General features: G+C 40.9%; 2 pseudogenes; both read left to right on the top strand.

Moving 5' to 3' along the window:
• The first annotated feature begins 3,402 nt into the window (after window positions 1-3,402).
• Window positions 3,403-3,885, top strand: Uba52-ps13 (ubiquitin A-52 residue ribosomal protein fusion product 1, pseudogene 13; annotated as a pseudogene).
• Window positions 3,886-5,430: 1,545 nt separating this feature from the next.
• Srsf5-ps1 (serine and arginine rich splicing factor 5, pseudogene 1) lies at window positions 5,431-6,252 on the top strand (annotated as a pseudogene).
• The last annotated feature ends 1,243 nt before the right edge of the window (window positions 6,253-7,495 follow it).

Genomic DNA, 7,495 nt, shown 5'->3' with positions numbered 1-7,495 from the left:
TGTTGGTGCCCTATTTGCTATTCAACAGATATTGTTCATGTCTCTCCAGGAAATATCACATGCCAGCCAGCAATAACACAGGAAAACTAAATGACAAATCAATATTAACCATAAGAAAATTTCAGTGAGTTCCAAAAAGCAACACAGGGACAATTTTCTTTGCTTACAACTGGATAAAACAAGCACTCAATATTAAATGTATCTTCCATTTGAATATGCAACACCTCTCAACTTTTGAGCCAAAGGAGAAACCCAACTAAAAATCCGAATTTCTAGACAGCAGTGCTAGGGAAACAACATTGTGGTGGTTTGAATGAGAAACACCTTCCCATAGGTTTCAGTATTTGAATACTTGTTCTCCAGTTGGTGGCACAGTTTTGGAACCAGGAACTGATTTGAGAGCTTAAAGCCTCTCTAAGCCCTACTTCAGGTTTTCTCCCTCTGCTTTAAGCAGAGGATGTGAGTTCTCACCTCTTTTTCCTGCTGCCCTGCCATGCCACCTCAGGGGCTCTTCTTTTCTTTCTTTTTTTTTTTTCCGGAGCTGGGGACTGAACCCAGGGCCTTGTGCTTGCTAGGCAAGCGCTCTACCACTGAGCTAAATCCCCAACCCTTTTTTCTTTTAAGATTTATTTTATGTATATGAGTACACTGTATCTGTCTTCAGACACACCAGAAGAGGGCATCAGATCTCATTACAGATGGTTGTGAGCCACCATGTGGTTGCTGGGAATTGAACTCAGGACCTCTGGAAGAGCAATAGTCAGTGCTCTTAACCTCTGAGCCACCTCTCCAGCCCCCACCTCAGGGACTCTTATTCCTATGGAACCATAAGCCCAAATCGACCCTTCCTTCTCTAAGTAGTCTTTGCCATGGAGTTTTATTGCAGCAGCAGAAAAGTAATTAATGCAACTACCAATATCAGACTTGATAGATATAGTTAAAGGAGTAGTCAAAGAAAAAATGTCCAGCCTAAACACACTTAAATTAAAAACCAGGAAGGCCATGCCTGGACACTTGGGCCTACATTTCCGGCACTTGGGAGGCTGAGGCATGAGGAAGTTTCCAAGTTCAAGGCCAGCCTGAGCAACTTAGTGAGACTTGTTTCAAAACAAATAAAGAAAATTAAAGAATGCTGGTGATATAGTTCAACAGTAACATGTTTGCCCAGTACTGAATAAAAAAAAAAAAAGAAAACTGCAGTCGAAAATTATTAGACTTGAAAAGTTACAGGAAAAAAAAAACTCAAGGGAAACAAAGAAGCAAGAAAGACACATGTTTATTTAATTCTTTCTTAATTTTTTTCTTTTCTTTTTTTTCGGAGCTGGGGACTGAACCCAGGGCCTTGTGCTTGCTAGGCAAGCGCTCTACCACTGAGCTAAATCCCCAACCCCCTCTTTCTTATTTTTTAAGGCCGGATCTCATATGGCACAGCGTGACTTCCAATTTACTATGTAGTCCAGTTGGCTTTCAATTTCTGATTCTCCTGCTTCCATCTCCCAAGTGCTGGAATTATGGGCAGGTACCAACACATTGGGCAACAAAGAGGATACGAACAGTCTTAGATAACAATGGTACTAATAAACAAACAAGTAAATACATGAGCTGATTCTGTTTTTTAAAGGGCTATTATATAAAATAGCTTATATGATCAAGAAGAGGAAAAAGTTTGCCCGGAAACCGGGAAAGGGAATAACACTCGAAATGTATATAAGAAATACTCAAGTTAATAAAAAAAAAAAAAAGAAGAGGAAAAAGTACAAAAGCACAAATATACAAAATAAGAAATGAAAAATTTGGATATAGCTATACTAAGGGGATGATTTAAATATCACAAAGGTTATTTGTTTGTTTGTTTGCTTATTTATTTATTTATTTATTTATTTATTTATTTATTTATTTATTGGTTTTACAAGAGATTCTCTGTGTAGCCCTGGGTGTCCTAGAATTGACTTTGTAAACCAGGCTGGCCTCAAACTCAGAGATCCCCCTGCCTCTGCCTTTCAGGTGCTGGCATTAAAGGCATGGGCCACCAGTGCCCTGCACTGAGTGAAGCGATGGATGCCTTTTATTTACTGTATTTTTTCATAAATGTTTTCTGAGAGAGTCTTCCTATAGCTTGCCCAAGTTGCCCTCAGACTTATGACTGGTGTCAAACTTGCCATAGCTGGCCTCAGACTTGCTATGCCACCTAGCCGGTTTGAACAAGCTGTGACTTTCTAGCCTTAGACTCCTGAGTGAAGGGATTACAGAAATGCAGTGTTATGCCCACCCATGAATCCTTAATGTAACTCCATGGAAAAGGTTTTAAAGAACAGGAAGAAATGGATAATACCATAGGAAAATGTCATGTACCAAACTGGCCCTAAAAAGACAAAACTTCCATATGGAACAATGTCCTTAGAAGACACAGAGATAGTTATAAGGAGGTGTCTACCACCCCCAAAGTACTGGTCCAAGATCTTTGTACACAGGGAGGCCTATTAACACCAAAAACACATAATCCCAATGATTTTGTTCTTTGTAAGGGATCAAGCCCCAGGCCTTGTTCATATTGGGAAAATGCTTTGCCATTAAACAATACCCAGAGAACCCTTCGAATTGTTTTTTGTTTTGGGTTGTTTTGTTTTGAGACAGGGCTTTTCTGTGTAACAGACCTGGCTGTCCTAGAACTTGCTCTGTAGACCAGTTTGGCCTCCAACTCACAAAGATCCTCTTATGTCTACCTCCCAAGTGCTGGGATTAAAGGCATGTGCCACCATGCCCACCCCACTTTTAAAGCTTTATGAAGTAAACATACCACTGATACCAAGATCTGACAAAGATGCCACAAGAGACTCATGTAGAATGAGCCTCACTTGTAATTAGTGATGCAGAATCCAAAATGACAGTATTCATAATTGTGTGGGGTTTATTACAGGGATGTAAGAATCATTTCAATACTAGGAAATCTACTGATAAAACCCGACGTTATTATTATGACCTCCAGTGTATGCAGAGTCATTTGAAAAACAATAACAAAAACATAGTACCACCACTTGGGAGGCTGAGTATGGTGTGCTGTGAATTTAAGGAAGAATTGAGTTTTGTAATAAGGCCTTGTCTCAAAAAAAATCAATAAATTCAACAGAGGGGGCTGGAGAGAATCAAAGGTGTTTAAGAGCTCTTGCTACTCTAGAAGAGGAGCTGGGTTCAGTTCTTAGCATTCTCATGGTGGCTCACAACCATCCTTAACTCCAGTCCCAAAGGATCTGACGCCCTCTACTGGCGTCATGTGCGCCAGGCATTAGTGTGGCATATACACATACAAATAAAAATAAATACGTCTTTAAAACTTCCAATGAAAGGGGAATATGACTTTTTCCTATTAAAAATTTTGTTGCCTACTGTCCTCTTTCTCTTCAATGAGGCAGCCGAGAGGATGCCAACATGCAGATCTTCCTGAAGACCCTGATGGGCAAGACCATCAATCACTCTTAGAGGTCGAGCCCAGTGACACCATCGAGAATGTCAAGGCCAAGATCCAAGATCAGGAAGACACCCCCTGATCAGCAGAGGCTGATAGTCGCCGACAAACAGTTGGAGGATGGCCGCACCCTGTCAGACTACAACATCCAGAAAGAGTCCACCTTGCACCTGGTGCTGCGTCTTCGCGGTGGCATCATCCAGCCGTCCCTTTGTCAGCTTGCCCAGAAGTACAAGTGTGACATGATGATCTGCCGCAAATGCTACGCACGCCTGCACCCCCGTGCAGTTAACTGTCGCAAGAAGAAGGTGCAGCCACACCAACAACCTGCGCCCCAAGAAGAAGGTCAAATAGAGCTGGGCCATACCTGCCCTGTGATCCCGGGACGAAATAAAGTCCCCTTCCATCGACTGGAGCAATAAAAAAAATTGTTAAAAATTTACAAATAAGGGTTGGGGATTTAGCTCAATGGTAGAGCGCTTGCCTAGGAAGCGCAAGGCCCTGGGTTCGGTCCCCAGCTCCGAAAAAAAGAACAAAAAAAAATTTACAAATAAATAAAACACTAAACTTAACCAGTCCCCAGTCTATACAACTCAATGAACTTATATATAGTTAAAATAGGCATTTAAAATAGAAACTGTGAGGGTTGGGGATTTAGCTCAGTGGTAGAGCGCTTGCCTAGTAAGTGCAAGGCCCTGGGTTCAGTCCCCAGCTCCGAAAAAAAGAAAAAAAAAAAAGAAACTGTGGAGATTCACATTAAATTGTATACTTTCAGCAGCAAATATATTTTATACACTAAGGCACCACTGAAATTAAAAAAAATGTATAAGAGAATTAGAACTAGAAAAAATAGTTAGCTTCATGTTCTTTTTCAAAACTCAGACTTCCTCATACCCTAATATTTATTTAATATTTTGTTCTCTTTTTTCTTTGTTATACTGTACCCACATGTACATCTGTACACACACACACACACACACACACACACACACACACACACTCACACACTATTTTTTTTTTTTTTGGTTCTTTTTTTTTTTCGGAGCTGGGGACCGAACCCAGGGCCTTGTGCTTCCTAGGTAAGCGCTCTACCACTGAGCTAAATCTCCAGCCCCACACTCACACACTATTGACTGAACTCTGCTTATGAAAGAGAACACACATTTTTTCTTTTCTTTCTGAGTTTGTATAACCTTGCTGAATATTGTACATTTTAAGGCATTCCATTTTCCTGCAATTTTTTTACTTTTTTTTTTTTTGGTTTTTTTGAGACAGTTTTTTTTTTCTATGTAGTACTGGCTGTCCTGGAACTCAATCTGTAAACCTGGCTGGCCTGTTGCCTATGTCTTGTTGACACATGTCTTTAATTCCAGCACTAGGAAGGATCTTTGAGCTTGAGTCTACTCTGGGCTACAGAGCAAGTTCCAGGACAGCCAGGGATATGCAGAGAAACCCTGCCTCAGAAAAAAACAAACAAACAAACAAACAAACAAACAAACAAAACAACCAACTAACCAAACAAAAAGATGTGGGTCACCATCACGTGGCTGAGAAGGCTCCATGTGTTAGGTCAATAGAAACAAAAAATACCTAGAAACAATTTCTAAAAGAAATGTCTCAAACCTTTCTGAGAAATATAACATCCCAGAGGAAGAAACAGAAAGGTGTTTTATTTTCTTAGGCAGGAAGACTCACAATTATAAAAATTCCAAATTAACTTTTGCGCTGTTCTTTTCTTTTTGATATTATAATTCCATAACTTTCACCCCTTCAAGCCCTCCTTTTAATTAGTTGATAGAGGGGGAAATGATCAAAAATCATAGATTGTGGTCAGTTGTGGAGAGACGTAGAGGAGTTGAGTTCGTCAGGAGTGTGTCAGGAGGCAGACAGCTCCGTCGCAGACTATGAACCTCTCCGGCATTTAGCCGTCAAAGACCCTGTCTGGTAGGAAACACTAGCCAGGCATCATGAGTGGCTGTTGAGTGTTCATTGGGAGACTAAATCCAGCAGCGAGGGAGAAAGATGTGGAAAGATTCTTCAAGGGTTACGGACGGATCAGAGATATTGATTTGAAAAGAGGTTTTGGTTTTGTGGAATTCGAGGATGTAGATGACACTGTCTATGAACTTGATGGAAAGGCACTTTGCAGTGAAAGGGTTACTATTGAACATGCTTGGGCTCGGGCTCAAGGTGAAAGAGGTAGAGGACGATACTCCGACCATTTTAGCAGTCGCAGACCTCGAAATGATAGACGAAATGCCCCACCTGTAAGAACAGAAAATCGACTTATAGTTGAGAATTTATCCTCAAGAGTCAGCTGGCAGGATCTCAAAAATTCCACGAGACAAGCTGGGGAAGTAACCTTTGCGGATGCACATCAACCTAAACTAAATGAAGGGGTAGTTGAGTTTGCCTCTTATGGTGACTTAAAGACTGCTAGTGAGAAACTTTCTGGAAAGGAAATGAACGGGCGAAAAATCAAATTAATTGAAGTCAGCAAAAGGCATAGGTCAAGAAGCAGGTCACGATCTCTGACCAGGAGTTCCTCTAGGTCCCATAGCCAATTCCGTTTACGCAGGAGCAAGTCTCACAGTCGATCAAGGAGCAGGAGCCGGAGCCGGAGCAAGTCCCGTTCTGGTAGTAGGTCGGTCTCCTGTGCCTGAGAAGAACCAGAAACGTGGTTCTTCGAGTAGATCTGAATCTCCAGCATCTGTGGATCGCCAGAGGTCCCGATCCCAGTCCAGGTCCAGATCAGTTGACAGTGGCAATTAAACTGTAAATAACTTGCCCTGGGGCCTTAAAAAAACAAATTCCCAAACCATACTTGCTTAAAAATTCTGGTAACTATGTGCTTTTCTGTGGGGTGGGATTTGGATGGGGTTGGGTTGGATTTCTTTGTAGATGTGGACCACCAAGGGGGTGTTGAAAACTAATTGTATTAAATGTCTTTTGATAAGCCCAAAAAATCATAGATTGTATGAAAAAAACTTTTAGTAAAAAATGTAAAAACAAGTTGTCTTTTTCCATCAATTAACTGTCATCTCTCCCCTTTTGTGTTGCCGTTGCTGGCTTTTCTTTTATTTCTAGAACTTTGTTAAATAAATAGAAAGAAAACTCTTGCCAGTGATGGCTTTAGTTTTTTGAGGCAGAATTTTATGTACTCAGGCTGGCTTAGAACTTGCTATGGGGTGACCTTGAACTCTTCATCCTCCTGAGTCCACTTCTCAAATGCTATGTTTATTTGGTGCCTAGTATTTTTTTTAAACCTTGCTAATGGCTATTTGTAATCAATTTTCTTAAGACTTTTAAAATGTTTTTGCAAGACAGTTTCTCTGCCTGTCCTGGAGTTTGCTCTGTAGACCAGACTGTCCTTGAACTCACAGAGATTCACCAGACTCTGCCTCCCAAGTGCTGGGAGTAAAAGTGTGTCACGGTGACCCAGATTGGTTTTTTATTTTATTTATTTATGTAAACAAATGAGTGTATTTTATGTGTACCATGTGCATGCCTAGTGCACACAGAGGTTAGAAGACACTGGATCCCCTGGAACTGGAGTTATGAATGGGTGTGTGTTACCATATAGGTGTTGGGAATTGAACCCCGGTCCTCTGCAAGAACAACATATGCTCTAACTACTGAGCCATCTCTCCAGCCCCAGATTTTACTTTAAATTATATGTATGTGTAAGTATGTATATGTATGTGCACATGAATGCAGGTGTGCTATGTTCATTAATTTTAAAATTAACATACAAAGTAATGGATTGCATTATGCCTCTTTTCTTTTTCTTTTCTCCTTTTTCTTTCTCTGTGTAGTCCTGGTTGACTTGGAACTTACTCTGTACACCATGATTGCCTCAAACTAAGAGATCCACTTGTCTCTGCCTCCCAAGTTCTGAAATTAAAGGCCTATACCACCACTGACAAGGAATCTTCCTTCCTTCCTTCCTTCCTTCCTTCCTTCCTTCCTTCCTTCCTTCCTTCCTTTCCCTCCCTCCCTCCCTTCCTTTTTTTTTTTGAGACAGTGTTTCTC

Source organism: Rattus norvegicus, chromosome X, assembly GCF_021556685.1.
Source record: "Rattus norvegicus strain SHRSP/BbbUtx chromosome X, alternate assembly SHRSP_T2T, whole genome shotgun sequence".
Taxonomy (NCBI): Eukaryota; Metazoa; Chordata; class Mammalia; order Rodentia; family Muridae; genus Rattus; species Rattus norvegicus.
Note: the sequence above shows the minus strand (reverse complement) of the source record. Positions and strands in the feature narration are given on the sequence as shown.